Below are 8,616 nucleotides of genomic sequence, written 5' to 3' on the forward strand. Positions count from 1 at the left end.
AAGAAGTAGAATAATAATTTTAAACTTTTCCTTTCAAATCCACTCCTTATGCAAATTCAAGTCCACATATATTTACTACATGATGCAAGATATGAACTAACTTCACATTTTCAAAATGGATATTCTTTTCTGCATGCTTTTTTCTTTTTAAGGATTTAGAGTTAGCACCCATGATCATTAAATATATATTATATTATATATTTATATAACTCAACATTCTTATTAAAAAATATTCTTACAAAAACCTGCCACTCAACTGGATGACAGTTTTATAAGTCATTTCTTTCTTTTTTTTGACAGCCTATTTATCCTACTACATCAAATCCTCCCAGGAAGGCTTGTGGTAAATGATGGTGTATTTCACAGGTCATGTAATTTTCAATTTGTCATTCTTCATTTTGCAAGAAATGGTACATGATGTCAACAACACATAAGCTATATATTTACTTTTTCTTCTATCTTTCAGTATGAATTGATTTTTCTTTTCAATTTTGATGACAGTCAAGGCAAACTATAAAATATTCTGATCTATTATGGATTGTATAAAAAGAAGATCTCTATTAATCTGTATATGGTGCTATTACTCTGTGATGTCTCTAATTGATATGCCTTTCTTATTTGGTAGAGGTGTTCTATAAACTTCTAGAAATGAACATTTTTCATCATTCATCGTTCATTTAAATATTCACCAATCCTGTGAACACGCTGATATCAAATGCTTAATGAATTGAAAAACTCATTTAGGTAACATGTTGAAAACTATGTCATGGTTTCTGCCCCTATGAATGTCATGAGAAAGCAAGAGAAACAAACAAGCAATCATGTATGATTAAATTTTGTTTTTGTATATGTGTGTTGCCTGGACAGCCTGCTTGCTAAATACTCCTCTAATACCATGTGTGTGGAACCAACAAAGGAGGATTCCTATGCCAATTTTAGATTTCTCACCTTCACCAATAGCACATTCACCCATTCAGGGTGGCCTTTCCAAATGGGGCATTTGATGGAAGAGTTGGGAGAGTTTGGAGGTGCTGGGTCATCACAGTGGTGGCAGGTGTAATCACCCTGGTAAGCTCTCGTCATACCAGCTCTGATGGTGCTCTTGGCAGAGGTGCCGAGGGTGACATCTTGAAAAGATTAAAGCTATTGTGTGTCCTTACCCATAATTTTCACTTTCTAGTGTCCATTGACATGTGCCTTTTATAATTCCTGGATTGCTGTGTCCCATGGATTCTATGAGCTTTCATTTGCATCGACTTCCAATGCCCTACGCTCTCCCCACCCGACCCCTCAAAAAACATAGCTAGGGTGAGAAGATCAGTTAAAATGACCATCAACGCTTAAAATATAATTTATGGAACAATAGTTTATGTCCCAAAAGAGTGAAATTATGATCAAAAGAATAGAATTTCTTTTCATGTGTACATAGCACAACAGTCCTGATGTGCTTTAATTTCTTTACTTTTTTTTAATCCCTTCAGTCTTTCATTAAAATATGTAAAGCATTCAGAACAAAGTTTGATGAGTATTATCAGTATGACCTATTTTATTATATATCAGGGGTACAGCATAGATATTAAGAGCCCAGGTTATGGACCTACATTGACCTTATTCATAAACCAGCTCTTTCTTGTACATAGCTGCGTGACCTTGGGCAAGTTACTTAACATCTCTGTGTTTGAGTTCCTTCCTAGGTGAAATAAGGCTAACAATAATATCACTCAAGACTGAAATTGATAATTCATGTAATATTTGTTGGCCAGCATTGGCATATAATAAGGTCTCATTAAATTTTATCTATTTCTAGCTTCAAATAATTTTATCTCCATTTTTCTCAAATAAATGAATTGAAATGTAATAATTACATGATATTCATTGCCTTTTATTAATAATGAAAGAAGTGGGTAGAGTGTGGGTGAAATGGGTCAAAAGGTACAAACTTCCAGTTATAGAGTAAGTCATGGAGATGTAATGTGTAGCCTCACAAGCATACTTAATGATACTGTTTTATATTTGAAAGTTGCTAAGAGAATAGATATTAAAAGTTCTTACTACAAGGAAAACAAACGTCTACATATGATGATGGAAGCTAACTTGACTTACTGTGACAATCATTTCCAAATATATACAAATATCCCATCATTATATTGTACCCCTGAAACTAATACAATGTTGTATGTCAGTTATACCTCAATAAAAAATAATAAAAATTTTTAAAATGAGAGAATGCATGGCTTTTCATGTTTTCTTTGAGTAAATTTTTAAGTTAATTAAGTATTTTATATATGTTGTTATGTTGGGTTCTGCAAGTTCTTAATTTCTAAGTATTCATTGTAATTTTCATTTCCTTTCAGAGCAATTAGAGCTATTTAGATTCTGAGTTATGCATTATAGTTTCCTACTGGTTATTGTGGTATTTAGCTTATTATATTCATAAATTATTGCACTGAGGTCAGAAACTGTGGTCTTTTTCTACTCTTTTTTTTAAAGATTTTATTTATTTATTTGACAGAGAGAGAGAGAGACAGAAAGAGATGGAACACAAGCAGGGGTGAGTGGGAGAGGGAGAAGCAGGCTTCCCATGGAGCAGGGAGCCCGATGTGGGGCTCGATCCCAGGACCCTGGGATCAGGACCTGAGCTGAAGGCAGATGCTTAACGACTGAGCCACCCAGGCGCCCATCTTTTTCTACTCTTAACAATTGATTAAAGTTCATTTATTGCTTTGAAAACTTAAATTTTGAATATTTCCCAGATATCTGGGAACTCTTTACATGTCTGTTTGGCCTCATTTAAAAATTCACATAAGCTTATTAACTTAGACTAGTTAATTGTGTCCTTAAAAATATATATTATTTCAGATTTTTCTATGGATTTTATTGATATAATTTTCAGAGGTGAATTAAAGATTTCCACTTATTTTTTAATACCTGTATTAATCATGTTTTTATTATTCTAAAAGTGTTTACTGTTCATACTATTACATATTCTTTGTAGAAAATGCATTTGTCCTCACAAAATGCTTCTCTTATACTCAGGGTAATTTCCCCCTTAGTTTTTCCAATTTAATTGATAGTACATCTCTTTCTTTTTCTTTTTGTTTATTGCTGTTATTTATTTGTTTGCTTTTATCAAGTCCAGAAGGCTTTCTTCACTACTGTGCCAGTGAGAATATCCTTGGCAGAGCCAGCCTAAATTAGAAATTGTATATTATAAAGGAATAAAACACAAGGTCATGAGCTTATTCTGAGTTTCAGAGAATAATCATGTTCTTATCAAGTATTCCTGAAGTAAATGGTTCATTTAAGCCCCATGGCCAGCAACTCTGCCCGGTTTCTTCTTGACCGAAGAAACATGACAGTTCTTCACACTGATGTAACAGGTTTGATACTATCTATTGCTATGTGTATTCAGGATTCACTATAGTATTCAAGAGGCACAGGACAAAAAGAAAGTGGAGTGCCCTTTGTTCAAAATTCTTCAGAATTTCAAGACAGCAATAACAGATCATTAAACCAAGTGTGTTTTCTTTCTAAGTCTGGGACCTGGGATGGCTGCACTGGGGGCATGCCCATTGAGCTGGCTTTGCTTGAACCTTCCGGTTTCATGGTAATGTCTCCATTTCCTAATTCAGTTACTTTGGGAGGATTATGGGGGTAAAAAGCAGGAATTTGTTTCTTTTCCCAATCATTGACTTTCAATTCAACATATAATGGAATAAAATCCATGCAGCTGAAGACACAGTAGAAGTTCAAAAAACCTAGTAAGCCATCAGGGTATTACACACCTTTAATCTTATAGTGTACACAGGATTCTTCTTGTAGTACATCTCCAAGTTAAGGAATTTAAACAAATTCACTATTACATTATCTTTGGGAGTTGCACAAAAATACTATTTAAGAGTACATAAATTTGCCTCTTTTCCCTTATCTGTAACATTACTCTATTTTTACTCTCAATATTACAAGGTTTTTCCTTGGTTATATAATTATTATTATTTTTTTTTAATTTTAGTCATGTTGCACTACTCCTTAATGTTACCGATTTTTATTCCAAAAACTGTTGTATTAATGATAATGATGATGACTGATGATTTGGAGACTAAATCTACATCACCTATGAATTATTTGTATTGAGATTATTTACATGTAATAAGTGGATTCTAAGTCTTTGTTACAAAGTTCATAAATTAATCATGTTTCCATTTACTCATTCTGCTATATTTGTTGATGTAATTTTATTTTAAATAACCCACTGATATATGAGTCTTCTCTAATTTCAAGGATAGAAACAATTTATTGCCACTTCTTCTCAATTTAAGTATATTACTTAATTTAAAAATCCAAATGCATCATAATTCAAAGTTAATTGCAGAGACTTTTCATTAAATTATTTCAACTTATCCTGCTTTTTGTATTTATAAGGACTTAACCTTGCATGTATTCAAGATATCAAAGTAACCTTAAAAGCTTATTACAAATAATAGCTTTTTCACTTAGATTAATCTGATACTATGATACAAAGGGTGTTTTATTAAATATTCATTTTCTTCTATCACCACTGATATTAGTAATTTAAGTTTGGCCATAGAGTAATCAATTAAAATAAAGCATGCTGTGTGAACACTAAACCAAACACATTAATTTAATCTATTGTGGCTACTCCTGCTGTCTCACAAATCATTTCTATGGTTACAACACATTTGTCAAAGTTTCTAATAGAAAAACATCCCATCATGGCAAGGCCTCTACTAAATAAATATAAGATTTATGGATAATAAAAATATTTAGATTTAATTTCTACAAATTAAGTGACATTTTCTAATATCATAGAACACACAATAAAAATGAGCTAACTACACTAATTTTTTAAATTATTGCTGAAAAAATGTAAAAGGTTAATCATAGAAGTTGCAGAAATGATTATAAAGAAAAACATAAAATTTAATTAACTCTATGATAAGCCAAGGATAGTGAACAGGCAAGCCACATCTTAGAGCTAGCATGTAAGTGGGATTGTACCCAAATATTTCAGCAGAAGAAAAAGAACAAGAGTCTTTATAAATAATATTGCCTGAAAACTTAGGAATCGCTATTGCAAATCCTTAAAATGTTAATATAAATGTGACCTTTGGTAAATGCACTTGGGTTGTAAGACACTTAACTTTACCCTGAAAGAGTTCTTTTTTTTTTTTAAAGATTTTATTTATTTGAGAGAGAGAGAGAGAGAATGAGAGATAGCAAGCACGAGAGGGAAGAGGGTCAGAGGGAGAAGCAGACTCCCCGCTGAGCAGGAAGCCTGATGTGGGACTCGATCCCGGGACTCCAGGATCATGACCTGAGCCGAAGGCAGTCACTTAACCAACTGAGCCACCCAGGCGCCCTACCCTGAAAGAGTTTTGATCTTTGCCCTTGGCTTCTGGGAGAAAATTTCCTTTGAAATGACATACCTGACAGGAGTGTTTTTTTGTGTAGGAGGAGGAGGATTAGAAGGAGAGGAAGAAGAGAGAGAATCTTAAGCAGGCTCCACACCCAGCAAAGAGACTGACATGAGGCTCCATCCTACAACCCTGAGATCATGACCTGAGCTGAAATCAAGAGTTGGATGTTCAACCAGCTGAGCCACCCAGGCCCCCCTACAGTAGCATTTGAAGTGGAGACTGAGATCAACCAGGAAGCAAGTGGAACCCCCAGTAACAAGTGGAGACTAGAATCAAGGACTGGGGTGAGCTACCCCAGTTGGCAGTGCTGAAACTTTAGTGTATTGCTTCACACTGATACCAGGAGAGTAACATCTCAGGACTCCACTAGGGAAGAATGATTGAAACTATGTTTAGTCGTTCTCCAGGTCCCACTCTCTGTGCTTCTTTCCTTGCCTGATTTTAATTTGTACCCATCCATCCTGTAATAACCATAACCAGACTACAGGGAGTTCTGTGAGTCTCTCTATCAAGTACCCTGGTGTTGCAATTGGTGTCAGAAAAAATAACCTTGTTTTGTTGAGGAATGTATTTCCTCTAACTTTGCAGTTGGCTTAAACTCATAAAACTACATATTTCATTCGTTAAAAAAATATTTGAAATCTTTTTCTCAGGCCCTTGACGAAAAAATAAAGTTTAATCTATTAATAGAATTTAATCTATTAATCTATCCTTGGTCCATGAAAAATTAGACAATGAATTAGATGCATAAAAATAAGTGTCATATTAAATGTAACAATTCTAGTGATTTTCATCATACCATCTAACCTATTTAAACCTGTATATCTATTTCTGGAAAACTGGGAGGCTGTATTTTAAAATTCCTGTTGTCTTATTGAAGATTTTAATGCCTTTGGGGGCTCCTGGGTGGCTTAGTCAGTTAAGCATGTGCCTTCGGCTCAGGTAGTGATCCCAGGGTCCAGCCCCGCATTGGGCTCCCTGCTCAGTGGGGAGTCTGCTTCTCCCTCTCCCTCTGCCCCTTCCCCTGCTTGTGCTCACTCTCTCTCTCTGTCAAATAAATAAATATTTTTTTTACTATTTAAAATAGATAAAAAATTAAAAAAAGATTTTAATGCCTCTGTGTATAACAATTATAATTCTTTAGTCTCATAGTTCTTGGTTTTCTTTATATCTATTTCATTAAACTTGTAAACTGTAGCTGAACTCTCTGGCCAACTCATGAACCTACTCCAGAATTGCTATTACTATGTCACTTTCATCTATAGTCACGAGTCTTTCAATTGCACTGCACTCTCACTAGCTTTTGAGCTGGTTAGAACTTGGAGTCTTTGAGCAGCTCACAGCAAATTTTGCTTCCTGCCACAATTACTTTATGTGCATGGTAAATCATCCGGTTGACCCTTTCACTAGCCTTCTCAATTCTCTCTCTCCTTCATTCTATGACCCAGCATAAAAATCTCTTATAACTGAATGCATATTTTCTGTTTTGTTAATTTAAGGCTTTAAACTGTAAGGCATAATTTTTCATATGTCTTGTTTTGTATGCTATTCTAGGCACTGGAGATACAAAGATAAATATGATGGACATAAACTCTGCCTTCAGCAGAAGTCATTTGGGGGAAAAATAAGCAAGAAATTACAGAGGCTTATAATAAGTTCTATGATGGGTTAAATAGAATGTAACAGGATGATCCAGCCAAGTCAAGGACAATGGAAAGGTCAGTGACTACTTCCCAGAGAAAGTGCTATCTAAGCAACATTCATTGGTAGCCTGTAAAATCAAGTTATGAAACACAACCCTAGTCAGTTACCTAACTTTTCAATAACATTTGTCCTTTGTTCTTATACCTATGGTTTTCTGATTCCATATTTCCATTCTGAGAGTATCTAGAGTATATTCATTTTTAACCCCTATTTGCTTCCTCAATATTTATAGCCTTGCTTCCCCTTTCCAGGATTTGAAATTATTTTGATGAAGATAATGGTTTAGATAGATATGATATAGATTTCAACCATCTATCTTAGTTCTTAGAAGTATTTTTAGGTATTCATTTATCATTGCATAGATGGTCTGTCTAGAGAGAAATATATAGTCTTCGAATAAGAAGGATTTAAAGTTGATCCCTGAGTCCTAACTAGTCTTAAAAGCATATTCTTTCTTGACTTCTTGAAAACATACCTAACATTGATTTTTGCAATATTACCTTTCTAATTCTATTTTTTTAAGTTTTTCTGTATTTTTAATTATGGTAAAATATACATGACAAAATTTACCTTCTTAACCATTTTCAAGTGTGCAGTAATAGGTATATTTACATTGTTGTGCAACCAAACTCTAGAACTCTCTTCATCATACAAAACTGAAACTTTATAACCATTAAGAACTCCACATTCTCTCCTCTCCCCAGTGCCTGGTAACCACTGTTCTACCTTCTGTTTATATGAACTTGGCTAGTCTAGGTAACTCTTATTAGTGGAATCATACAATATTTGTCTTTTTGTGACTGACTTATTTCACTTAGCACAATGTCCACAATGATCATTTATGCTGTATCATGAGTCAGAATTTTCTTCTTTTCCAAGGCTGTACAATAAATATTTCACTGTATGCATATACAGTAATTTGTGTATCCAAACATCCATTGTTGTACAATTGAATAGTTTCTACCCTTTAGCTATTGTGAAGAATGCTGCTATGAACATGAGTGTACAAATATCTGAGTAGCTGCTTTCAATTATTTTGGATGTATATTGAGTGGAATTACTGGATAATGTTATTTATTATTTTTTTGAGGAACCACCATATTATTTTCTATAGCAGTTGCAACATTTTTTAACTGGATTTTTTTGTCTGTGTTGGTGTTGAGTTTTTGGAAGTTCTTTATATATTTTCGATATTAACCTCTTAATAGATATATAATTGCAAATATTTTCTCTCATTCTATAGGTGGTCTTTTAAATCTATTGATTGCATTCTTTGATGCACACAAGTTTTAAATTTTGATGTATTTCAATTTATCTATTCTTACTTTTGTTGTCTGTGCTTTTGGTATCAGATCCAAGAAATCACTGCCAAATTCAATGTCTAGAAGATTTTTCTCTATGTTTTCTTCTAAAAGTTTTGTAATTTTGCAGTTTTATCTAGGTGTTTGATTCATTTTGAATTGATTTTTTGTGT

Source organism: Eumetopias jubatus, unplaced genomic scaffold (assembly GCF_037043125.1).
Source record: "Eumetopias jubatus isolate StellerSeaLion01/CBP00866 unplaced genomic scaffold, mEumJub1_p1.0 scaffold_5, whole genome shotgun sequence".
Lineage (NCBI taxonomy): Eukaryota > Metazoa > Chordata > Mammalia > Carnivora > Otariidae > Eumetopias > Eumetopias jubatus.